General features: G+C 46.1%; 1 long non-coding RNA gene across 1 annotated transcript; it reads left to right on the top strand.

Moving 5' to 3' along the window:
* The first annotated feature begins 56 nt into the window (after positions 1-56).
* Positions 57-27,192, top strand: LOC138582497 (uncharacterized). The gene is made up of 3 exons (XR_011305033.1): positions 57-373; positions 26,403-26,543; positions 26,829-27,192. It is a non-coding gene; the product is annotated as an uncharacterized lncRNA (long non-coding RNA).
* Positions 27,193-27,507: the final 315 nt, after the last annotated feature.

The raw sequence follows: 27,507 nt of genomic DNA, 5'->3' as shown, positions 1-27,507 counted from the left end.
AACAGTTTTCCAGTGGTTTGGGCGGAGACGTCGTTGGATGATTGGCAGTTAACGCTCCACCTCGAGTACGTTGGCGGGCAGAGGTCCTCCTGCTGCTCTGTTTGCAAACAAAGCCATGTGAAGTAGGAGCTAGCTTGGGGTCGCTGTTAGTTTCCTACACGTACCCACGTTTTCAAAGCTCTCAACTCACGCTTTTGGCGGGTGTCACCCGCCTTACAAACGGGCCCGTGAGTCTCCTTCATTATGAAAAGCGCGCTGGGGTGTTTTGGGGACGCGATTAATCATCCGCCACGCAACCATACCGTATCAAAAAATGCTTGAAACTGAAGGGTTTCGAAAGCCGCCGAATTGTCTACCCACCCCGTTTGGAACGGTAAGTAACTCGTTTTAGTGAAAAATAAGACCGTGCTTTGTGCCCCCTAAACTATCTTACGGCACAAATAATTTTAATGGACGTTTGTTACTCTGGTTTTTCGCGGGCAGGTTTATGAGGCCAGCAAAGCGGTGGGATGTGGCTACTGAGTAAAAAGGAAGTGTAGGTCGAGTGGGGGAGGGTTTCGGGTAAAAAAAATAAAACATTGGGGAAGCGGTTGTTGCAACAGTGACGTCCCCGACACATTCACTCCCATCGGATGTGTTGTTAAGAAGCGCCGACCGACACAGCGCTACTTGCCGGTATTGCATGCGTGGCAGGAAAAGCACACAAATCTAGTGGAGACGCAGGGACGGAAGGAAAACCATGAGACTACACGCTCTTCCCCTGGAGAAGTGTATAAAAACTCAGTCTCCAGGTAAAACCCGGAGGCTAGGCAGGTATTGCCACGACCTTGTCTGAGTCGAGTGCCAACCTAGAGGGTATTGGGTGCCGAGGGGTCTCGAACGAAGAGGAGGAAACATCTGCGGTGTAATGGAGAATGCCTGGGTTATGCAAACATGATGCCGACTAATGGGGACCTGAAGGAAGGGTTCCTGGAATGTAACCGAGCAGGACAGGGATCGAAATTAAAGATTTGCTGAGCAGAAAACGAAAGCCAATTCTGGGTATTGTATCTTGGCCTGAGTATGCCTCAGGCCTAGCGCCGGAAGCCCAGCCCCCGCCCCAAACAGAGCATACATGACACGTTGTTAGTTGGCCGGGTGCTGTGGCGTACACTTGATGTGCCCTGTTATTTATCCACACTCGGCAGTTATGTCACTCCACCGCGTGTGTCTGTTAAAAACAGACACCACACCCATCCTTCATCAGAACAACAAAACACAGTAAACGGGAGTAATGCTCAACAACCCTCGTTTGTAATTTGTATAGCACACCTAACCCAGAGGCATCTGGATGCTTATCTTGACAGTGAAATACACTGGTTACGTAAGTATAGAGGGCAGTAGTAAAGCATCCTCCCAGGTCATTACATCTCTTGACAATAAGCTAAATTAGTTGCAGGTTGCACCTGTACAGTAAGGAAAAAATCCTCCAAGTTTGTTACATCTCTTTTTGACAGTATGCTACATTAGTTGTAGGTTGCACAGGTACAGTGAGAAATAACTTACATCCACAATCTTAGGTTACAGTGTTCTTGTGGATGTTGGGGCCTAGTTGTTACTGATGGCAATTTGAGTAATTCCTGTTTGAAGAAGGCTTCTGCCCTTAAGACGGCTGGTAATGAGTTCTAGGGTTTGGAAAAACCACTGGAAAACTGCTGCCTCCAGATTTCTGACGCTTAAATCGGGGGTGGCGGGGTGGACCTCGGGCGAGCGTATGCTGAACACGTGAGCCTGTTATTTTGGTGGATGGTGATTTTGTCTGTCAGGTTTTTGGTGGCTGACTTATGTAGGTGTGCGTCATAGTGAGTGTTTTGGTTACCTTAATTGGTAGCCAGTGGCTGTTCCTTCTATATGTGGAGATGGAAGCGTTTTTAGGTATGTTTAGCGCTGCTCTTAAGGCATTGTTTTGAATCACTTGTAGTTTTTTTTAAATGTTATTGATGTACCAGCATAGAGTGCATTACAGTACAGTCTGGACAGTATGAGGGCTCTTGCCAGCCTGATGCAGCTGTCCGGTGTAAGGAAACGTCTACAGGCGTTGATGAGTTTAGAGGAGTAAGCTGCTGCCTAAGCCGTAGCATTGACTTGTCTCGTGAGAGCAAGGGTTCACCCCAGTGTTTTTACTAACTTTGAGTCCTTGATAGAGGTGCTGTCTATATTGAAGGATTTAAAGGAGTCCTTCAGATTGTTGACAGTGTTGTGAGCCTATGAGATGGAGTTCCTTTTTTTCAGCATTAAGGCATAATCCATTTTGGGCCATCCAGACTTGAATGCTTTGATATATTGCGTTGAGTGAATTGGAGTCTGCGTCGTAGGATCCCGAAATGGGGCTGAGGATTTGGGCGTCAGCGTAAGTGGCATATGTGACGCCCAAGTCATCAAGGCGATTAAATAGTGGCTTCGTGAATATATTGTAAAGTGTAGGTGAGACACAGGAGCCTTGGGGTACTCTGCAGGTGACTGGGGCCGAGAAGGCTGCAGAGACTGATGAAAAAACTCTTGTGGTTCTGTCCGTAAAGAAAGATTGTATCCACTGTTTGGCTTTTGATGAGAACTGGGCCGCTGAAGCTAGAAGATTAAAGTATATTGTGATTGACTAGGACAAATGCTGTGGAAAGGTCCAGTAAGAGAGGTAAGTTTGCCTTTTTCTCTAAGCTCGTCCATTTGTATTTTTAGGTCCAATAATGCTGTTTTTGTCCCATGTCTAGGGTGGAAGCCGGATTGGTGTAGGCCAAGCAGGTTGATGGTTTCTAGAAAGTTTTAGATCTGCAAGTAAGCCGCTCTGTCCAGTGTTTTAAGGAGGAATGGCACTGTAGTTATGGGTCGATAGTTTGTTGGTATGTTGGACGAGAGTAGGTTTTTTTTTATTATTATTTTTTTGTTTTATTTTTAGCAAGGGAAGGATCCAAGCGTCTTTGAGGTTGGTTGGGACTGAGCTACTTTCAAAGGAGGCATTAATTAGCTTTGTGATGAACGGTGACAGTTCATGCGCACAATCTTTAAAGGAGAGTTCCGGGACTTTTTTTTTATTGTCCCTACAGTTCGGCCATGTGTTTTTAAGCATAACTCGGTAGATCGTGGAAAACTTTCCTATGGACCTTACCCGACTTTTCGTCCATTAACGCACTCGAAATCAGCCGCCATTTTATGATAATCCTATCACTTGCCGCATCGCCCTGGCTCACCTGCTTTTGCGGCACTAAATCAAATCCCCCGCCCCTGAAACAGACTTGATCAAAACATTCATATTCCCCGCTGTCAGGATCCATCCCTGGAAGATATGGCAGAAGTGGAAGTTTTCGCCGCGGAGAACCTGCACTTAGCAGTCCAGTCCTCATCCAACATGGCTGCCGTTACTATTTAAGCAAGCTCCGCCCACCTCCCGGCGCGTTGTATCTGTATTGCTACTCCTAGTTGATACCAGCGCTCAGCCAAATTACTCTGTTTCGCTCTCTCTGAGTCCCTCCTGTTGTGCTACTCAAACCCGCTCGTCTTACCTGTTTTTTTGCCTTTCACTACTCCCTTGTTCCGTTCTCGGCACTTCTCCGCCACTCCTTTTCAGACTTTCCCTTTTACTTAGGCATCTTGCCTTTCGTACTAGCGGTTCGCCGCCTACCTCGCGTATCTTCGTGTTCCTCCCTGTGCCTTCGTGGATCCAACCGTTTCTGGTAAGTAGGGACTTCTTTACTTCTCCCTCTTTTCCTACCTTTCCCTCTCGGCTCGGTCCGATTCCCCATTCCGGACTCTTCCTCCTTTCTCTCTTCCTCCATTACTGCTCATTGCTGCTACCTCGCCTCTTCGGATTGGTGCCGGCCTCCTTTTCCTCGAGACACCTTCACTTCGGAGGATTGAACCAACTTGCTCGATCCACTCATATCTTGGCTTCGTTCCGGATCTCTCGATACCACATAAATCATTGGAGTCGCCCCATTAATACCATCTCGGAAAGGCTACACAGGGTTTTTTCACCGTCCATCGGTTTTTTCCCTGTCGCGGGGCTTTGGCTCCTCGGGGCCCCCCAAGACAGGTTCCACCTCCTGTCGAGGTGGCCTCCGAGGGAGCCAGACCCTACTTGCATGACAGGAGGTCCAGAGACAAGTCTACAAGGGAAGATACCAGAACCCTTCGAAGATCCTCCAAACACGCCAAGGACAAGCAAGAGGAAGCCTCAGGTGAGGAGAAGGGTGGTAACGGTGAACATTCTGACATAATACAACGCCCAGACAGAATCATGGCTTCCCTTGAACAATATCAGGAACTGGTGGCAGCATTGCAGGGACTAACTCTAGAAGTCCAATCCTTGAAAACCGAAAATGCCGCCCTACGCCAACAAGTGGTCCTACATAGGAATGACCAAGGAGACCTACCACCCATGCCTTTATCCTTCGGAAAGTATGATGGCTATCCAGGCGGTCTAAAGGAGTACCTAGACGCCTGCCACGTATATTTTGCCTTTCGTCCCCACGCCTTTGAAACAGCCAGAGCGAAAGTGGGGTTTCTCATAGCTAATCTCACCGGAAATGCATTGGCCTGGGCCACCCCGTTGGTAACAATAAATGATCCTGCACTGGCTAATTATGACTCTTTTGTGGACCTCTTCAAGGCCAGATTTGATCGTCCAGAGGTTTTGTACACCTCTTTCGAAGCTATACTAGATGTAGAACAAGGTAACACCGATGTACAGACCTACATTTCTCGTTTCCTGAGACTGGTGGCGAAAACAGATTGGCCAGAATCCGCCAAACAGACGATCTTTCGGAGGGGACTTAAGGATGAGTTGAAGGATGAGTTAGCCCGAGTAGCTCGACCTCCGTCCTTTCAAGATCTCATGTCACTCACTCTCCAATTAGAGTATCGTCTTAACGAACGCCGCCTGGAAAGGAGAAGACCTCGTCTTAGTCAGCCTTCATCCAGCCCAGCTCCTCACCCTTCGAGGGAACCGTCCACCCGAGAGGAACCTATGCAGATAGGAGCAACCCGAGGCCCTCTCACACCTGCAGAACGCAAGAGACGCAGGGATTCAGGTCTCTGTATGTATTGCGGCTCTTCAAAACACCTGCTCAGAGATTGTCCAGAAGTACCTCCAAGAAGGAAGGAAAACTTCCACCCTCGGTCCTTTGCAAGGGAGGTCTCGGGGGGACAAGATACAGTCCTTGCAACCTTACCAGACCAACAGAATTAAGTGAGGATAATAGCCTGATGGTATTTCGAGTCAAACTTTGGACATCCAAGACTTCATGTGTGGAAGTCTTAGCCATGCTGGACTGCGGTGCCGCAGGGAACTTTATGGACGAAGGATGGGCCCGAGAACAACAGATCCCCTTTAAGCAGAAGGATAAGCCCATTCCAGTAGAAGGAGTGGATGGGACCCCCCTGTCCTCAGGCCCAATCCAATCCGAGACGATACCTTTACGTTTGGATTTGGGTGAGCATCAGGAACTGCTAGTATTCGATCTTATTAGAGCAGCCCACTTTCCCTTAGTGATAGGAATACCCTGGCTAAGAAGACATAATCCCCAAATAAACTGGACTACCAACTGTGTGCGTTTTGATTCTTCCTACTGTGAACAGCACTGTCAATCTGCCATTCGGGTCAAAGGAAAGGACAGGAACAACGGATCCCCTCTACTTAAGGTGGTCTCATCTGTTCCCCGTCAGTACCAAGAATATGCTGAGGTCTTTGAAGACACTACACCCAAACTCCTACCACCTCATCGGCCAGAGGATTGTGCCATAGAACTCACCCCGGAGTCGGCTGTCCCATTTGGCAGGATGTTTCCCCTATCTCTTTCCGAAAGACAGGCCTTAAGAAAATATCTAGATGACAACCTGCAGAATGGTCTAGTACAGGAATCAAGGTCTTCAGGGGGGGCTTCACTGTTTTTCATTCCAAAAAAGGACACCACCGAACTACGTCCCTGCATAGACTATAGAGGGTTGAATCGGATCACAATCCGTGATCGCTACCCTATGCCACTCATAAGGGACATCCTGGAAGCAGTGAGAGGATCCTCTTACTTCACCAAATTGGACCTCAGGGGAGCCTACCATCTCCTCAGAGTAAGGAGAGGTGACGAGTGGAAGACCGCATTTCGGACCCCATTCGGATTATATGAATACAGAGTTATGCCCTTCGGTCTGGTGAATGCCCCTGCAGTCTTTCAGAGGTTTATCGACAAGATTTTCTCCGACATGTTGTTTGTCTCGGTGGTCGTTTATTTAGACGACATATTGATCTATTCTCAAGAACTACTGGAACATCGTGAACAATTCAAAAAGGTGTTACATCGACTCCGAGCAAATCACCTCCTGGTAAAACCAGAAAAGTGCCAGTTTGAGGTAACCTCTGTCTCTTATCTAGGTTATGTCCTCTCGAAGGAAGGGATCAGGATGGAACCTGGAAAGATAAAGGCGATCCTAGACTGGAAGGAGCCAAGAAGTGTCAAAGAGATCCAATCTTTCTTAGGTTTGGCAAATTTCTATCGCCAATTTATCCCCAACTTTTCTAACTTGATGCTACCCATTACAGGTCTCCTTAAAAAAGGGGTCCAGTACGCCTTTGGAGCAGAACAGAAAGGAGCCTTCTTACAGCTCAAGGAACTGTTTACCTCCGCTCCCATACTGGTACAACCAGATCAAACAAGACCATTTATAATGGAAACTGATGCCTCGGGGGGAGCAGTGGGAGCCATTCTGTTACAAAAGGCAGAAGACGGTCTCACGCATCCAGTAGCGTATTATTCTAAGACCTTGACAAAGAGCGAACAAAATTACTCTGTCTTAGAAAGAGAATTACTGGCCATCAAACTGGCATGCCAAGAGTGGAGACACTTATTACAAGGAGCAGCACACCCATTTCAGGTACGAACTGATCATCGTAACCTTAGAGTTTTACAGCAGATGGAGTGTACCAATGCCCGACATGCTCGGTGGGCATATTTCTTCTCCCAATATGACTTCAACATCACCTATTTACCAGGATCAGAGAATAAGATGGCAGATGCCCTCTCCAGATGTCCAGGAGAAGAAACTGACCACAATCAAGAGCATGATCTCTTATTTCCCAACCTAAAGATCACGGCAGGTGTCTCTCTCTTTTTGCAAGAACTTACCTCCCAATACGGTGCGCTATCAACCATACCAACCACTGTCAATCTGGCTGATGACGGTTTGTACTACCATGGTACTGGGTTGTTTCTCCCATCCAAAGGACTTCAGGAGCAGATCCTCTCCTGGTGTCATGATACCCCCCTGGCTGGACACCCCGGTATCAAGAAGACTCAAGATCTCATAGGTCGAAGGTTTTGGTGGCCAGAACTCCACAAGGATGTGGAGAGATATGTCTCGTCCTGCCCGATTTGTGCTACCAATAAATACCAAACAGGCAAACCGTTGGGCGAACTGCAACAACCTACCTTACCCACCCAACCTTGGGAACATGTGTCTACGGATTTTATTGTCGATCTCCCAAAATCAGAAGGAATGATCGCAATCATGGTAACTATTGACTCATACAGTAAACTGGCCCACTTCTCGGCATTGGAAGGTCTTCCGTCAGCTCCAAAGACTGCTTCAGTCTTCCTCCGGGATATTGTACGTTTGCATGGCCTACCTCGTACCATAGTTTCAGACAGAGGTACCCAATTTACCTCTAGATTCTGGACTTTGTTATGTCAACAGTTGGGGATTCACAGAGCACTATCGTCAGGATTTCATCCACAGAGTAACGGGCAGACAGAGAGACTTAATGCCGGACTTGAGCAGTACTTAAGATGTTTTTGCAGCAACAGACAGGAGAACTGGTCTTCCTACCTCGCGCAAGCCGAGTTCGCCTATAACAACAACTACCATACCTCGACTAAGATGAGCCCTTTCTATTGCACTTATGGTTACCATCCTCAGCAGATGCCTTGGTCTGGAATGCAGTCCACCAAATCTCCTGCCATAGACGACCGGTTATCAGAACTAAAGAAGGTACATAAGTTGGCAAAAGAAGCATTAGAGGATAGCCGACTAGCACAAAAGAAGTGGGCCGACAGAAGCAGAAGACCCAACCCAGATTGGAAGTCCGGACAGAGGGTCTGGTTGTCCACAAGATATTTACCCAAGTGGATACACACCGGCAAATTCGCTCCACGATATCTGGGTCCTTATCCTATTGTGAGACAAATAAACCCAGTCGCCTACGAAATCCGCATGCCAAAGAAACTCCAGAGAGTACACCCTGTTTTCCACACATCACTGCTTAAAGAATATAAGGTGGATCCTTTCTCACGAAAGTTTCAGAAGACCAGGACTCCGTCCACAGTAGAACCACAAGAATATGAAGTGGAATACCTAGTGGATTCCCGGTATTATCAAGGCCGTCTCCAATATCTTGTCCATTGGAAGGGTTTCTCCACTGAAGAAAGAACCTGGGAACCCAGACACCACCTGCATGCTCCAAGATTACTGAGTTTCACCTGAGATACCCGGGAAAACCTGGGGGCTTTCGGAGGGAGAAGGGTTATACTGTCAGGATCCATCCCTGGAAGATATGGCAGAAGTGGAAGTTTTCGCCGCGGAGAACCTGCACTTAGCAGTCCAGTCCTCATCCAACATGGCTGCCGTTACTATTTAAGCAAGCTCCGCCCACCTCCCGGCGCGTTGTATCTGTATTGCTACTCCTAGTTGATACCAGCGCTCAGCCAAATTACTCTGTTTCGCTCTCTCTGAGTCCCTCCTGTTGTGCTACTCAAACCCGCTCGTCTTACCTCTGTTTTTTTGCCTTTCACTACTCCCTTGTTCCGTTCTCGGCACTTCTCCGCCACTCCTTTTCAGACTTTCCCTTTTACTTAGGCATCTTGCCTTTCGTACTAGCGGTTCGCCGCCTACCTCGCGTATCTTCGTGTTCCTCCCTGTACCTTCGTGGATCCAACCGTTTCTGGTAAGTAGGGACTTCTTTACTTCTCCCTCTTTTCCTACCTTTCCCTCTCGGCTCGGTCCGATTCCCCATTCCGGACTCTTCCTCCTTTCTCTCTTCCTCCATTACTGCTCATTGCTGCTACCTCGCCTCTTCGGATTGGTGCCGGCCTCCTTTTCCTCGAGACACCTTCACTTCGGAGGATTGAACCAACTTGCTCGATCCACTCATATCTTGGCTTCGTTCCGGATCTCTCGATACCACATAAATCATTGGAGTCGCCCCATTAATACCATCTCGGAAAGGCTACACAGGGTTTTTTCACCGTCCATCGGTTTTTTCCCTGTCGCGGGGCTTTGGCTCCTCGGGGCCCCCCAAGACAGGTTCCACCTCCTGTCGAGGTGGCCTCCGAGGGAGCCAGACCCTACTTGCATGACAGGAGGTCCAGAGACAAGTCTACAAGGGAAGATACCAGAACCCTTCGAAGATCCTCCAAACACGCCAAGGACAAGCAAGAGGAAGCCTCAGGTGAGGAGAAGGGTGGTAACGGTGAACATTCTGACACCCGCCTCTATCCGTGACGTGACTGAGCTGCGTAGGCAAACGCGCCCAGGCGTCTTCTACGCGACTCCACACAGAACCAGGAAATCAACACAGATGAGCTCAAACAACACAGCGCGCCACAATTGGGAATATGAAACTGTACTTTTAAATTAAACCGCAAGATTGTAAATTTGGTAAAGTAAATTTATTTGACATCAAATGTTTTGAGAATATTCAGCGATTAGCATTTTTATTTGCACATGTTCCAAAAAGTTCCGTTTCGAGGCACACGATGTTCCTTTGCTGTACACAGGGTCTTAGATCATCTCACAATACAGCGCCACAATTCGGAATATGAAACAGTGGTTTAAAAGCAAACGGCAAGATTGTACATTTGGCAAAGTACATTTATTTGACATCAAATGTTTTGAGAATATTCAGCGATTTGCATTTTTATTTGTTCACGTTCCGAAAAGTTCGTTTCGAGGCACACGATGTTCCTTTGCTGTACACAGGGTCTTAGATAAATGAATTTTTATTTGCTCTCGATCCAAAATATTTCGTCTTGAGGCAAGCGATGTTCGTGTGCAGTAGACATGGTGTTGGTTTACCATAAAATAAGCTCTTCGGTCGCACTGATAATCGCATGGCTATTCCAACAACGAGGCACTAGGGCACCACAACGGTCTGTATGTTGCATCTAGCCATTAGTACCGCGTAAGGGCATACTTGTACTTGGCGATCGTCCCACAAAATGGTCAGGGTGCTAACGTTGTTCACGCGGAGAAGCAACTGGCGATTATAGAAGCCATCCGCCGGTGTCTGGTACTCGTGACACAGACAATAATGGACGATGTATCTATTTGAAAAACATAAAAAAAGGAAATTAGTCTCACCATCAGATCTTTATTAAAATTATTCATTTTATATATTAGGTCTGGAAATTATTTCATAGCTAGGACAGTGCAACTGGGTTTTAAACGTCAAGGGGGGCTGTAGGATACTGAGACAGTCCCCCAGTGCAGGGGTTGACAGGGAGTGCAGGTGGAGAGTGGAAGGGCCCAGGACCGAGATCGCAGACAGTGGACCAGTTGTAGCAGGGGAGAGGGAGAGAGAAAGCAGAAGCAAAGGTTTTGAGGTGCTTCCGTAAAAGTATGATATGATATGGTATTTGTAACGCGCCTATACACAAGTGTTTCAAGGCGCGACGAGGCAGGGAGGGAGGGGAACAAGGGGAAGACAGACAAACGATCCTACTAGGCCAGGTGTCATTCAGATCGCGCAAGTGCAGAGGTAAGGGGAAAAGGAGAAAGTGCAAGGAGAGGAGGTGGGGGGGAAGTGCAGTACAAGGTAAGTAGCGTAATAAAATAATAAATAATAAATAAAAAGGGCCCGCTTGAGGCCAAGGACAAGTCTCGCAGTTCTGTTCTGGATAAGTTGCAGAGGGCGGAGAGTGGAGGCAGGCAGATTAAGATAGAGGCTGTTACAGTAGTCCAGCCTAGAGAGAACCAGGGCTCGGGAGACAGTGAGCTTCTGGGGGAAGGAGAGGAAGGGAAGAATACCTCTGAGGAGGTGCAGCTGGTAGTGTGACTTCTTAGAGACGTCAGATATATGAGGAGAGAAGGAGAGTGTGGAGTCGAAGATGACCCCGAGGTTTTTAGCCTTGCAGGTAGGGGCGGGAAGGGGGCCAAGTAGACGGTTCTCCCCAAGATAGTGCGCGGTACAAAACAACATGCCACATAGAACGAACAAGTACAACTTAACCCGTCTTTAAAGCAACTGTATAGTAATTAAATTGCGGTATAAACTCATCTAAAGAGTTACTTACATTATATTTGCATTTTCCATTGCGTCTGTGCGTAGGGCAGCCCCGAAATACCACTCCTTCTATGCCGACGTTATTTCTTCTAATGAACGAACATGAAATGGCTTTCGTTTTTCTGAAATTATATTCATTATCGTTTCTTACGTGGTCCAGGCCTGTCAAGGTCAAAATACAATAGAACCTTATTCTGAGTCGTGGGCCATTCTGGCACCCGAGAAAAAATCAAAGCAGCTGACCTTCACTTCGAACGAGCACACATTCCAAGTTAGCTACATTCAGTGTAAGGCATTCTCACAGGACTTGAAATTTACACTCCATCTTTGCATTTTGTCTGCGTGCTTTGCAGCCACACAGAACCATAAATACGGAGAGATTCTATATTTATTGAAAAATGATTTATATTACTGTTTGGTTTAATTTAATGCGCAAATGAACAAGGGTGGAGAGACACATTGCATGTACACTGAGCAATCACTTTTATTTACACAATACATAGATACACATATTCAATGGGCCTGCGACATGAGGAGACTTGAGAGAACAGACAATCAAATTACAATCATTTAAACCGTGATGTGTATTTCTCAATGAGTTCTTCTTTAGGTGGACATGGAACAGATGCAATGTTGGGTGGCAATGCAGTTGTCCCCTGCACAGGTTCGTTCACAACTCCATTTATGTGCCTATCTAGGACGTCAACAATAAGTTTCTCAATAAACTCATATTGCATATCCTCAAACACTGGTTTGATCACCCATTGTTTACTTCTTTTAGTGAAGGCCTTATTGTAGCGAAGCGTCCCTAAAGTTCCGGTCGTCCTACTTTGTTGACGGCCAACATTATGGTTATGTGCCAAGACCGCTAAAAGAGTCCGATTTATCATGCCCTCCATGCCAAAATGCAATCGTTTTGGCCTGTACTTTAGGCACATATTGTGGAACACCTCCAAATCTCCTGTGTGGCAGAATTCCGTGAGTCCCCTCAAAGCTTTTGTTATAGTTTTATCAAATACAATCTTTTCAATGGCTTTGTGAGTGGGTGATGAAGGAATCAACCACTTCTTCTTCCGTGCCTCCTCTGTGGACAAATGGCCATGTTCACAATTGTGGAAATGTTGGTTCGTGTTCCATCGGTGAACATTTGTACAGTGTGGCATTACTGACCGCCATTTTTCCAGTAGAATTTCCAACGACCCTCCACATGTTTTTGAGCTCCACCAAAGATGGTTGCTGATTGACTTGGACCACTGTGAAATACCTTGCAATTCTTTTTTTTTACCTGCAGCCGACAATTTTTTACTGATTGATTTTGCAAGATGCCAAACGTCAAATTGGTGATTTATATTTTTGTACTGTTCTCTCATTGTCTTGGCAATTGAAACGTGTCTGTCCGTGGCTATCAGGTCGATCACCATTCCCCGCGATTGTAGTTCTTGCAATGATGCTACAAAGCCAACTTTCTCCATGGCCACTGAGGATGTACTTTGTGACACCTGCACGACCACCGAACTCACAATTTTCTTACTTTCCATGTCCTGAAAGTGGTAGGTGCAGTACTTGGCTGAAAATCCTGGGCTGTCGCACTGTCCATCACCGGCTAGCCTGAACCGTTTGCCCGCGAATGTACTATCAATAGACATTTTTTCCATTCTCCAAGCTTCGCTAATGGCTGGAAATAGATAATCGGTTTGGTATTTGTAGAACTGAGTTTTCGCAATGAAATGGATTCCCACAAACTGAAAGAAAGACTAATTTTTTAAAACTTGAACCACTAAAAAGTGCAGCCGCTGCACAAAGTAGATTGCCTGCTGGCAGTTGTCCCAGCATAGGTTGTGCAGACCATGTGAAAGGATGATATTTTGTACAGGTGGCATGTATTTTAAGGTTAGTGCCTCGAATTGCACGAGTCACATTAATCAATGGCTCCCCACATACTTCCCCACCTACCAAATGCCCACATTTAATCCGAATAATAATATCAATCAAACAACTATCGAATACAATGAATTTGGCCTCTTTCCTTATACTGTCACTCTGCATCCCAGCTGGTTCGGCCTGTAACGTTGAGGACATGTCACTCACATGAAAGGTAGAATCTCTGATATCGTCTTCCGCTATGTTCAGTGATATTGATGGTGTTTCATTGTCGTCTACTTCATTCTCTTCCATTGCAACATCTGTTCCTTCTCCGGCGATGGGTGAATAAAACAATTTCTTCAACTTTCTCGCCGTCTTAGTTTTTGCGGGTGTGGATTCTGTGAATTGATCTCCGACTGCATCCGAACTACCAGGAGGACATTCACTATCAATGGCTGGTGGTGGTATAGCTCCGTTGTCAATCACTTCATATTCTTCCCATTGGCACGATGCTTCTCCAGTCTCAAGTCCCTGCCAAAAGGTTTGACAAGCAACATCTCTCGTTCGCTTCACTGTCTGTGTAGATCTAGTTCGTACACCCACTCGCAACTAGAGGACAGATTGGAAAAGGGATGTTCAGTTTAAACACAACTTACAGTATTGAACTATTAACAGTGAAAAACAACATAATATAGTGACCAGGACACTAACCTTCTTTTGCTTTCTTTTCTTTGAAACTTTCTTGCCTCGAACTTCAACATCAGGACGCTGTTGCTCCGACTCGTGTGTGCATGTCTCCACTTCCTCTTGCGCTGCAACGACTATGTTTTCCTGATAAGCACATCCATCACGCACTGACGCTCCATGGACTCCCTGAAACATAGAACTTTCATTAGTATGTATAATAATATCGAAAACACAAAATGTACTTGGGGACCAATACCCACGTACATCTCAATAGCAAAACACGAATGAACGCTTTGTGTAGAACATTCAAACGACAATTATTCACGCATTGTTGATCTAGTTAGATGGAACTGTCAAGATCCATACCTCGGGCTCCTCATAGACTTCCATTGATGATATTATTGAAGATGATGCTTCAGTGACTCCCTGAAACACAGTAATTGCATTAGTATGGTTTTCTATTTTGATAAAAAGAACAGAAAGTTTGTGCAGGCGTGAACGGCTCATCTAAATAGACCTGCACAAATGATCAGTTGTCTAAAATAAATAATGGATATCTAAATATGATTCGATTTGCTCGATCGTTGGAAGTGTCACCACCCAGAAATCTGCATCAACTACTAGGGGTGATGTTCTTGTAGAAGAAGCTCCGTCATCTCCCTGAAACATAGTACTTGCGTTAATAAAGAAGGAAGTATAGCGGATGTAATCACGTCATATGATCTCGCTTGATCGAGCTGTCAGTATCCATACCTCGAAATGCATAAGAACATCAAGGGACGATGTAACTGCGGTGCACACTTCTGCAAGCTGTTGCGCCGACCCGTAACTGCACGCTCCCCCTTCTTCTTGGACTAATGCTCCATCGACTCCCTGAAACATAGGACTTTCATTAGTAATGAACACAATATTGAAAAAAGAAGACACATAGGAGGGCGACGACAGAAGGACATATCAATGGCTAAAAACGAAAGAAACATTGTGTGTAACAATCACGCTACAAGAATGCAAGATCTGATGATCTCCATCGATGGAACTGTCCTGAAACGTACCTCGAGCATCTGAGTGACATCAACGGTAGTCGTCAATACGTTGGACTCCTCAGCATCTCCCTGAAAGACAGTACTTGAATTATTTTGGATAACAATAATTATAACTGAAAACAAAGACTAGAGGACGAGTACAAGGGTGTACCATTAGGTAAAATAATTACACGATAAATTAAAACTATTGATTTACATGCCTAAAACAAGTCAGTGGCAGAATAGCCAAGTAATATTACCCGATAGGCGCTTGAAGTGGCTGATGACTGCAATAACGACACGGATGGAGAATCTTCCGCCTTCATATTGAGTGGATACATAAATGGGGAAATTATTGTTAGCTAATGCTACACACTACCGCAAGGCCGAGAGATAAATACGTAAACTTGACTCACCAGTGGAGGGATGTGGACGAATAGAGTGGGAATAGCGGTTGAGAGCAATTTTCGCCTCGCTCGCGGTGTGTTCTTCTTTATTAGCAATGATGTGGAGTACATGTCAGAGGTAAAGTGCCTGCTGCAGATGCGGTATCGATCACCCCTCTTGTCCGCAAAGACTTCTAGGACTCTACTTTCAAGCTCAGAGGGTGGATATCCGCAATATCGGACCCATTCTCTTATCTGATCTATTGTCTTAGGGAAAACATGCATTATAGTACCTTCAGATTTATTATGGGTCTTCGAAGGACAACCGCCAATGGAACAGGCAGGCATTGTGGAAAGTTCTGAAAAGTAAAGATCAACAATTCTCTATGAATACCAATGTGTTAAAAAATTAAATACATAAAAGGTTCAATGCAAGGTATGTTTTGGTTTTTGGAACTATACACGGTATTCACATGCGGATAAGTATTTGAATAACTTTAAAAAAGTACAAAAATAATTTGACTAAACTCAGAACATGTGACTAGTTCCTTGCATGTACTGTCTTGAACGAAAAGAAATTGGACGCAAAATGAGTATGGTACATGGCCTTACCTTGACGAGCAAACAGTTAGATGCAGGGATCAGAGTAGTTTCTTGTCGTAGAACAGGGAGCAGTTCACAGGTTGCAAACTGATGAGTTTGCTCAAAGTGGTCACGGAAGTTCACAGAGACGAAGAGCAGACAACCAGCACCTTCACGGGTTGACTAGCAAAGCGCAAAGAAGTTCTCATTAGAAATATGAAGTGGGTTATAAAGAATTCGAAACAGGGGTGTGTTTGTGAATGAATGACGTGTGGGGAGATGCTTGGCAGGAGACACGGGGTCTGGCGGTAGACATGGGAACAACAACCCATGCTCTATAGACCACTTTGAAGTGTACATGGTCTTTGGCACCTCTTGGCCTTTATCGCTCCCTGACAGCTCCACTTGCCAGCGCAAGTACCCCGGTGCGAACTGCCTTTGATAGGGCGGGGGGTGGATTGGGGCGGTGGTCGTGCAGACAAGACACAGGAAGACTCGTGAATGGAGACACACTTATGTGGATTGCAGGGGGCCGTCCAGCGTGAGGGGAGATGCTTGGCAGGAGACACGGGGTCTGGCGGTAGACATGGGAACAACAACCCATGCTCTATAGACCACTTTGAAGTGTACATGGTCTTTGGCACCTCTTGGCCTTTATCGCTCCCTGACAGCTCCACTTGCCAGCGCAAGTACCCCGGTGACACGAAACGTGCTTTGGCGTTGGGAAATGGGCGGTACGCGTCTGCTGTCAGCCTCGGGAGCGGGGGATTTGATTTAGTGCCGCAAAAGCAGGTGAGCCAGAGCGATGCGGCAAGTGATAGGATTATCATAAAATGGCGGCTGATTTCGAGTGCGTTAATGGACGAAAAGTCGGGTAAGGTCCATAGGAAAGTTTTCCACGATCTACCGAGTTATGCTTAAAAACACATGGCCGAACCGTAGGGACAATAAAAAAAAAAGTCCCGGAACTCTCCTTTAATGAGTGAGGCTGGGCAGGTGTCGCCTTGGCATCTAGAAGGTTTGAGATTAGATATGATTTTCAGGACTTCCGTGTTTGAGACAGGTGAGAATTCAAATATCTCGGTATTAATCTTATTAGTTTGAATACCAGTCAGTTGAGGCTGGGAGAGTTTAAGGGGTTTTTTTGTATCAATTTTAGCTTGCCAGAGGTCTATTTTGTCACGTAGGGCTTTTTGAATGCCTGTCCACCAACTCATATCTCTGAGGCAAACATCTGGTGGTGGGACTGGCGACTCAAGTTCTCTCAGGATGGCAAAGATTTCCTTCGTACCTGATTTGGCATTGGTGATTCATTATAAGTGGCGCTTTTAGGGTGAATAACAGCCAGCTTATCATTTTCGGAGGTCTTGGCAAAGGTTGCTTTATTTGTTTTGGTCGGGAGTTTTTTCCAGTTGAGTTCAGCTGCTCTCTTCTGGCTGTGCATAGATTTATAGGTTAGGAGTCTACCAAGAATTGAGGTGGGCTAGTGGTTTAGCTTTGCACAGGGCTAAAGGTGCTATTTTATCAATGGCTACTCTGAGAGTTTGGTTGTATAAATCGACCAAGACTGCAGGGTCATTGGTCCGAAGTTCGTGGGTGCCGTGATAGGGTGTAACAAAGGAAGGATATTGTTTACTGACATGTTGCATGAGTTTCTGGACAAGGCAGTAGTGCCATAGGGAGGGGGATGTTGGACTCAGAGTTCTTAGGGATGTTAAATGTGATGGTCTGCCGATGGACATTGTGAGTTGGATGTGATATTGGTGTCACAGTTGAGGACCACCAGCCAGTTTATATTGCGACCTTTCATATGAGTGGGTTTCTTGATTTAGTGTGTAGAAGCCTAGGGCCATAATCATGTTACTTGGAGCTAAGGCCCAGATGTCATTGTGGTCATTCAAGCCCAAATTAAGGTCTCCCAATAGCAGAGTTTGTGAACTAGGGTTAGTGTTTGTAGACGGGAGTAGTGCTATATCATCCTCAAAGGAGGAAATTAGACTGGGTGGTCTATAGATGAGATGCATGTTCAGAGTAGCCTTGGGTGAGACAGCTGTTTTAATGGAGAGTAGCTTGCCTGAGTGCAAGGTGGTGTTGTGCATTTTCCCTAATGTTGAGGGGGCTCTTAGCAATAATTGCTACACTGCCACATTTGGCTGTGGATCTGTCTGTCCTATTGATGGTATTGTTTTCTGGGACAGTGAGTGAGAGTGCTGGGCCTGCCGCTGCATGGAGCCAAGATTCTGTAATAGCTATAAAGTCAAGTTTGTTGGATGTGATGATAAGGTTGCAATGTCTGCGGGGCGTACTGTGAGAGATCTTGCATTGACTAGAGCACCCTGGAGCGCAGCTGCTTCCGAGTTGGGGTTATGAGTTTGGGTGCGGGTAGACTCTGCATTTTTCGTATTTGCACCCTTGTTGGAGAGTCAGCTTTGCTCAGTCTTACGGTAGGGGTGTTAATGCAGGCGGTGGGTTGGGAATCAGTCGGTGTGGTCTGGTTGTTAAGACTGGTGGTGAGGAGTTTGTAAGTCTTGTTGATGTTGGTAGGTGTTCTAGAGTTGAGGTGTGTGTTCCTCCAGGAGGTTGGGGGGGATGGTGGTTGAGGCTGGGAGCCAACTGCACCTTGCTGTTCGGCTTGCAAGTCTATTGTTTCTGATGAGAGTTGGGCACGGTAGGCCAAGGCTCACTTTAAGCTGTGACGTTAGACGATCTTTGGTTACTGCAGTTTTGTTGGTAAGATCGGTTTGTCGGCTGTACCTCTGAGGCGGGCTGTGGTCGCGTATGTTAGCAGGTACTGGGAAGCTTGTGGGGGGGGGGGTGGTTGAAGAATCGGATAGGTTAGACTGCATGGTTACTGTGTTGGTATGCATGTGGTTAGTAGGGGTTTGCAGTGAACATGGGTAATGGTTGGATGTGTCGGGTATGATATGTGCACATGTATTGGGTTATGGTTGGGCGGTAAGTGTGTGTAACGATTGACAGAACATATATTGGCTCATAAGTGGAGATTCGCTTGAAGTTGGTTACGGTTAGTGAGGCAATAGGTGCATATTACTTGACAGTAGTTAGCGGGTACTAGGTGGCAAGGATAACGTGGTACAGACGGAATAAAGGTGTAGTTGAGTAAGATCGTGTGCATGTAAGGCTCACTAGGCGTGTTCAGCTCTGATTGCATATGGGTTCAAATTATGATGGCCATGGTGACAGGGGCAGTCAGTACTGAGATGTTGTTAAATATGAAAGGTATTTGTACCGCGCACCGTCACTAACGGAGTTGGTCCCCAGGCGCTCTGGCGGATCTGCAAATGAGAAGATGGGTTGGGTTAGTAGGTGAAGCGGGAGTAGGATGGTGAGAGGAGAGGTGTTCTGTTGGCAGCTTCAACTCGGTATACACTGGGTGCTGAGCTTCGGTGCGAGTATTGGATCGATGTCCGTCCTCGTGTGCTGTTGGTGTTGCTTATGTGTTGTTGTGGTGTTGTGAAGTGCGTGCGGATGGTTGTGTGAGATTTTGAGTGGGATAAGTCTGCAGAAAAGCTGAGTTTTTGTTAGTCTGTTGTATGAAGGTTAACAGAAGTTCAGAAATCTGTCCGAGTGTGGCACTTGCCAATCCTCCCAATCTCATCGGGGTGGGCAAAAGGCTATGCCTGGCAGGGTTTTGGTTTGAACGGGGCGCTCCCTGTGCTGTTCTAATGCGCTTTGTGTTATGATTGCTCCTCGCGGTTCTATTCCAGCTGGCTCTGTAGGTTTTCTAAAGCCGATGGGTTGATTAATGTGGGTTGCGTGTCTATTCTCCTCCTTGGGTGCTGCGCTGGTGTGGCGGACTCCTCTCAAACTTTCTATCTAAATGCATCTGCCGGTTTGGATATGGTACGTCCGGGGGGGGAGTGGGTGAGTCATTTAGGGTTTTTGTCTGGGTCCGAGTATGTGATCTGTCTCTGGAGGCCTCCTTTGTGGCTGTTTCCCGTGATATCTTATGGTCTGTCGAGTGGTCAGTTCTTTGGGTTCAGTGTTTGTCCATTTGAGAGTGGCCGATGGGGTGGGCATTCTAGTGCGTCGCTGTTATGGTTATGCTGTGAAGAGCCACGATTTGAGGAGTTTCCTGAATGCTAGGTGGTTTGTTGTGTTACATATATTCTTAGGTAGGTCATTCCAGGTTTTCGGTGCCTGGTGAGAGAAAGAGGATCCTCCGAGTTTCCTTCTGTTATAGGGTTTTGGTTCCAGGCGGATGTCTGTGCTTGATCGCAGTCGTCTTGTCGGTTGATGTAGGTGTAGTTTATCGCTTAGGAATTCTGCGCCTTGTTTGTGTTGTGTATTGCTCTGTGCGTGATGCACATGAACTTTATTAGCTGTTTTAATGGTAGCCAGTGTAGTATTTTTAGCGCAGGTGTGATGTGTTCTCTTCTTGGTACCTTGAGGAGGAGTCTTGCTGCTGCATTTTGTATGCGTTGTAGTTTTTTTAGAAGTTGTTAGGGCATGCCCAGGTATAGGCTATTGGCGTAGTCTACTCTGGACATGATCAGAGCGATGATGGTGTTTTGTTGGCGAACAAAAGGAACGGTAGGGTCCTTTTTGCTGCTCGCATGAGGAAGGAACATTTCTTGAGTAGAGAGTTTACTTGTGGCTCTAGAGTGAGGTTGTTATCCATCAGGACTCCTAGATTTTTTTTACAGTTGATGATGGTTCTGGTGTGGTGCCGAGCTCTCTTGGCCAGGGGATGTAGCTGATGTCTCCTCCCTTTTTGGAAACAATCATTCTCTGTTTTGCCTGGGTTGATTTTGAGGTGGTTGAGGTTCATTCAGTTGAATATCTCACAAAGTCAGTTCTCTAGTGTAGTGTTTTCTTCTCGGGTGTCTTGTATGTTGAAGATTGAGTATCGTCAGCATAGTTGTAGCATGTGAGGCTGTGTTTTTTGATGAGTTTGATTTAATAGGTACATGTAGATGTTGAATAGAAGCGACGAGAAGGATGATCCTTGTGGAGTCTCTAGGTTTTGGATTTAAACGGTTTCATCCATACGGTTTCGGTTCTGTTTGTTAGGAAGGATTTTATCCATAGTAGGGCGGTTTCTGTTATTCCCTAGTCCTTCTAATCTCTTTACGAGGATGTCGTGGTTGACAGTTTTGAAAGCTGTGGACAGATCAAGGATAATCGGGGCGGTGCTGTTGTCCGAGTCTGCGTTTGTTTTTAGGTCGTCCCATATTGAGGAGAGCTGATTCTTTTCCTCTCATTGGTCTGAAGCCAACTTGTGCCTGGTCTAGTAGGCAGTGGTCTTCTATGAATTCTTGGGTTATTTTGTAGATGTATGTTTCTAGCAATTTGGCTATGTAGGCTATATTGGAGATGGGTCTGTAGTTGGATAAGTCCTCTACGTTTCCTGTTGTCTTTGAGTAGCGGCTTGATGTACACTGATTTGAAGGCCTGTGGTACTTTACCGGTTGAGATTGAGAGGTTGAGGAGATTCATGTGGTATTCCATGGGGGTTCCTTGTTTGAGAATTGTTTTGTATACATCCGGGGGGCAAGGGTCTTCAGGAGAGCCTGATTTGTTGCTTTGGTTTACCAGTTTGACAAAAGCCTCGACTGATATTTCTGAGAAGCTTCGTAGCTTGTTTGGGTGTTCCTCGTCGGTGTCGCTGGGGTGTGAGCTGTGATTGCTTGGTCTGTTTTGTATGGTGTGTTGGATGAAGGTTATTTGGTTTTTGAAGTAGTCTCCTAGGTCATCGCAAAGTGTCAATGGAATTGGCGTGTTGTTGCAGCCCGGTGGATTCTTGATTTCATATATGATTTTGAAGAGTTCTTTTTGTGCGTTTGGTGCTCTGAAGATTCGGTTGTCGTAATGTTTCCTCTTCGCTTTTTGTATTTCCTTTGTATATGAGCAAATCTGTTGCAGGAATTTCAATTTGTTTGCAGTGGGGTTGTTGGTCCTCCATTCAGCTTCTAGTTTCAATTTTTTTTCTTTTCATGGCGTTGAGTAGTGGAGTGAACCATTTTGCTGTTTTCTTACGTGATGGGGTGAAGGGCTTTTCTTTGGCGATGTTGTCTAGAGTTGTTGCGATCCAGGTGTGGAGCAGGGCGACTTTTTTGTCTAGGTCTGCTTCTTCCATGGTTGATGCTTGTGGTTTGCTGCGTTCTAGGAGCTCAGTTAGGTTGGAGTTTTTATGGTTCTCCAGTTTCTTTTCATCATGATCGGTGGATTTTCTTGTTGCTTTTTTGTTGGTGCGGCCGTTGTGATTATAAATGGAATGATGAGGTGGTCGCTCCAGAGTATTTGAATTGGGGGTGTCGTGATGAGATCCTTGTTGGCGAAGATTGCGTCAAGGGTGTGCCCTGCTGAGTGTGTTACACCTTTTACTAGTTGTTGTAGGTTCATGGCTGCTAGTTGGGTGGTTAAGGATTTTTGTGTGGTTGTGGTTTCTTCGTCGAACCAGTCTCTGAGGATGATCAGATGATTGTACTTGATGGCTAGGATGGTGATTGCTTCTGTGAATGCGTCTATGAAGGTTGCATCATAGGTTGGTGGACTGTATATCAGTATGAATTTCAGGTTAGTTTTGGGGTTTACTGATAGCCGTAGTATTAAGGATTCGTATTTATCGATGTTTAGTGGATCTTCCATTTTGATGGCCAGTTGTTCCTTATGGATGATCGCTAGTCCCTACTCACCCCCCCTTTTGGATTTCCTGTTTGCTTGGATGCATTTGAAGTCTTCAGGCAGTTGTTGAGGGTGATCTTGTAGCTGTCGTCTAGCCATGTTTCAGTTACAAATAGGATGTCTATGCCTCTTTCTGATAGGAGGTCGTATATTTCCGTTGAATGTTTGGACATTGACCTTGCGTTTATTAAGTAACAGTGGAATCTCTGGGTGTGATTTTGTTTTGTGGTTGTTCGTTGTTCAAGTTTGTAGTTGCCTGGTCGTGGTGTTTTCCGCATTGGTGGTGTTAAGATGAAAATCGGCGACGGCTGCTTCTTCATTGAATCGGTCCAATAGGTTGATAACAGGGCTGATCAGTCGTGGTGTTTCTGCTGTGCTGCTGTTCGGATGAAGATCAGCAATGGCTTCTTCATTGAGTCCGATTGTTGGGTCGGAGGTAGCATTGTTGGTTGACGTGGCTTCGCCGTATTGTGGGGGATGTTGTGGAAATCGATGGGGCACCTCTGTTCTTGTGATGTAAGGGGTGATGGGGTTGGAGCTCTCCCACTATCTTTGAGTGCTCCCATCTTTCTTCCGGGTGTTTCGGGAAATTCTTTGCATGTCTCGAGGTTTACGTGTTGAGGTGTCTGTGTTCTGCGGTTGTCCCGAGGTAAGGTGTGAGGTATAAGGATTTTTCTCTTACAGATTTTGTTCCGGTTAGGGTTGCGTGAGGCGTGTTTCCTTCCAATGGGGCTGCTTCTTCTGGGTTCTGTCGGTGTTGTGTGTTCGCGTCTCTTGTTACACGATCTTTTTCTTTCTCAGCGTCCTTTTCTGGGTCGGGCCATTATTCAGTTTAAGGTGCAGGCATATTTGGGTAGTTGGTCCTCTATGCTGTGTTGTACGGCGCAATGATCTTGGTTTTGCCTTCTCTGTATACGTTGGGTGCTTTCTAGCTCAGTTTGCCGTTTCTGTCGGTGGGTAGGGTGTGTTTCCTAAGGGTGCACTGTCGGGGAAGGTTAGGGTATGGAACGGTCTGGTGGAGTGGGACTTGATTAATCTAGGTAGTGGTGGGTTTCCAGGATTAAGAGTACTGAACTAACCAGTTAGATTAGGGGCCCTGTATAATGGGAGAAGGATTTACACTTAGGAGGGCGACAGAGTTCTTGACCTAACACAGCTGGATTTGAGGGTCAGCCGAAACAGCGGAGCACAATACTAAGCACAGATAGACTGGAGAGTCCAGCACCGTAGGGAGGGGGCCCACGCCTAGGAGAGCAGCAGGGTATCGGACTGAGCAGCTGTATTTCAGGGCCAGTTGAAGTAGTCCTGTCTACCAAGCACAGCTAGATCTGAGGATCAGTTGAAGCAGGGGAGCACAATACCAGGCACATCTAGATCTGGGAGTCCTGCACAGTGGACGTCTCCCTTGGGTTCACCGCGGTGAGCTAGCCATGTAGGTTCAGGGGGGCATGTTGTGAGGTTAGAAGGTATCAGGGAAGGGTGGTTTTGTGGTGCATGAAGAGAGGTAATGCAATTAGTGCAGCGTTTGGTAATGCATTCAAGGCAATGCAGTTAATACAGTGTAACACAGAAGAAAAACAATCTACATTATGCAATGCAGGGCAAATAACAATAGTTACATGCGGTTAAAGCATTTTGGCACGGTAGAATAGACACTCTAGCAGTTACGAAAAGGCACGGGTGTGTATGCCACGCTCAGTTTGGTGTTAGGTCGCAGAGGATTATGCGCTCTGTGCAATGGGAGGTAGGGTTAACGGGCAGTACGAGGTGAGCTGAGTTATAATTGCACTGCAAGGCAAGTTGTGGCAGGCGATGTTAGTAGTCAAGCCATGTTGGGCAGATAACAGGTTATGATTACAGATAGTAATAGTTATACCGGAGGTTTACAGGTATAGGAAGGTGCGAGTATGGAAGCACATCTACTTTATTATGACGCAAGTAGTAATGTAGATATAGACGTTCTAGCTCGGGTACGAGGGACTGTAGGGCTCCGATCTAATAGCCGGTGGGCCTTAACACCGCAATAGTGGACTAATGTGAAGTCAAAGTCACGGATCAAGGCACTGGCAGTCTGAGAGTTAAGAAGTGGATGATGTTCGTAGGTGGGACAAGTCTTACAAGGCTTGAAAAGATCTGGGGTATGAAGCAATGCCAGCTTTCGGTCATCATCGATGAGCCTAGTCTGTGGCCCAGGGCTCCAGAAAGGCCCAGACAAGCACAGACAGGAGCGTTGGATACCGGACCTTAGAGACACAGGGCCAGTTTCCGCCTGCCGGCATCGTTGATTGGCTTTTTGTAGCCAGTGAGGCCAATCACAGAAGTTGAAGGCGGTGATGGCCAGCCGGGAGGGTCCACTGCTTAGCGGCACCAGAAGCCGTCAGCCATTTTGTAATGCGTATTTAACATGTGTATAACATTCTGGTTGAACTACCACAATGGGTGATCTAGTGCTTTTGTCTGACCAGGCTGCTCAACTCAGGAGTTCAGTACCTGGTCATTGGGGCGGGCAGGCCCTTCCTACCCAGTCTCTGGGGATACCTTCTGTCCCCTCGATCCAGGGGAGCTGGTGTGCACACAGGCCCTCCACCTTCTTCCGGTACCTCTGCACAGTCTCTCCTCGGGATGGTCTCCAGCTGGACACCGCCCCACAGCTTCTTGAAGTAGCTGGCGTTTCTCGTGACTGCTGTCTTTCCATCTGACGCTGTTCTCATCAACCCCTTCACCGCAACAATGTCCATGGGATTGGACTTGTACGTCAATTATATTTTCCCTTTTCTGTGTCGATTTCTTATCAGCACTTTATCACCCAGGGCAAGCTGATGTTGACAGAGGCCCCTTCTCACATTTTCTCCTTCCGTCTGATGTCTTCGGTCCCACTGCACCTGGTCAGCATCAGTCATCGCTGGTTACCTGGGCACCCCTTCCGGCAGGAGGCCTCTCGGGCATCTTTGAAACATGGCTTTGGCAGGGGCAACCCCGTGGAGCCATGAGTGGTCGCACAGTAGGCTCTGACCTTGCCCGTGGCCAATCCTAAAGACTTTATTTAGAGTCCTCAACCTTTCGGCTTTGCCATTGGCTTGTGGGCAGACTGGCATGATTTTGGTAATGTATCCCATACTCTTCCATTAGCTGGGTGACTGCCACCCTGGAACGATGGCCCATTGTCTGAGCACAGGGTCTGGGGTAGCCCATGTGTCGGAAATATTTTCTCTAGGGCCACTGCTACATCATCAAATGCTACAGAGTCTAGAAACTACTTCAGGGTACCTCAACCATTGGTCCACTGCTACTAAGAACTTAACAGCCCTTTCTGTGGATCCAAAATCTGCGTGCACCATTTCCCAAGGCCTTGTGCCACAAAGCAGCCGTGTGCCATAAAGCATACACTCGATTTGAGGATCTCTGCACCGGCGAGGCACCCTGGGACCACACACACAAAGCCACAAATTCCTCCACTCGCCTCTCCAGGTCAGGGAACCGCACTTTCAGATGGAGGTCGATGAGACAATTGATTACTTATGCTATCCTGTGGATGTAGAGACACACAGGAATACATATGATTGATAGAAAGAGAGGGATGCATAGCAACAGCACATACCCAGCAAGTAGTGAAAATATGGGAGTAACATATATAAAGATGGCATTATATGGGAATGTCTCTTGAAATCAGAGTCTGAAGAGACCGCTATAGTTGATGATACCCTATGTTATGTCGCTACAGGGAAATCGTAGTGGCTTAGCAACACTGAAGAAACGTCTTGAAAGTTAAATCAAATCTTGGACTTTACTACAAGATTTAGAATACGTACCTACAAGGATTGACCTGGATTAGTATTTGGCTGCATTAAGGGTTTTGGGTACCATCTAGGCATACCGGGAGATATACTATAATATACATTCTTTTTATTCTAGGATACTAACTAGGACATGATGTACCATAAGATCGATGTAAACATTGCAGAATAACTGGGGAACAAAGAACCCTTCTCAACGAACTAACGATACGTCCTAATTATCAGAAAGTGACATCAGAAATGTGTTCTACGCTTTTGAGTAAGTATTTCCCCAATCTATAGCATAAATCTAAACCAAATTGATGAGGTTGACCTTTAGTTTTTTTGCATCCTTGTGGTGGGGTTAGATGTTCTGATCGCCACACAGAGGTGTGAATAGGATTGATCCAAATATCATCTGCATTTCTGTGATGTAAGGAAACACTTAGAAATGGTCACTTAATGATTACTTGTTAGAATCATGTTCATTTACATTACCAGTAACATAAGTAAGAGGGAATGCTCAAATATTTAGATTGTTAATGGTTTTTATTGTATTTTGTAGGTGGTGTAACTCGCCCTACTCGGTTAAATGGGAATGATTGAATTCCCCGTTGTGGTCCTGATGAAGGTTGCATCATCAAGGGGACGAATGTGCTGAAGTCCAAACAGACAACCGAAACATGTGTAAACAACTAGATCTGTGCAATTGATTATACACAGATGGAACCATCTGAAAGTCAGGTGGAGGCATTTCACAGTGTAAAAAATAGATTGCTGACCAAGAGGTCAAAGAGATAGGTGTGATATGTATGTTTTTTAAAGAAAGTGATATTGAATGGATGGTAGGATTGGATGTATGTGAGTTTAATTTTGAACAAATTGTTTTGATATGTTTTATGAATTTCCATTTTATATTTGTGTATGAAAATAAAATTGATTTGAATTCAGTGACATTTATTGATATATTAAAAAAGATAATTGTATAAGATGTGCCATTTCCTATCCCTTTGGTCCACTTTTGTTGGTTCTTGTTCTTAGCTATCCCTTGATGATCTTGGTGTGCCAGCTCGATCACCTGGTGTATTTTGCTGGCTGGCACGACCATTCGGTCTCTACGCAGCAGTAGACCAAATTCCGTAAATGTCAGTTCCTCCCATACTCTCCAGAGATGCTGTAAGGTCGTTTGAGCTTCCAGGGTCCTTTTTCCTAGGCCTTCCAGCACTGACTTCCACTCCACTCAT

This window comes from Ambystoma mexicanum, chromosome 3q (genome assembly GCF_040938575.1).
Source record: "Ambystoma mexicanum isolate Mex_15411 chromosome 3q, UKY_AmexF1_1, whole genome shotgun sequence".
In the NCBI taxonomy this organism is placed as follows: Eukaryota; Metazoa; Chordata; class Amphibia; order Caudata; family Ambystomatidae; genus Ambystoma; species Ambystoma mexicanum.
This window is presented reverse-complemented; position numbering and strand designations above follow the sequence as displayed.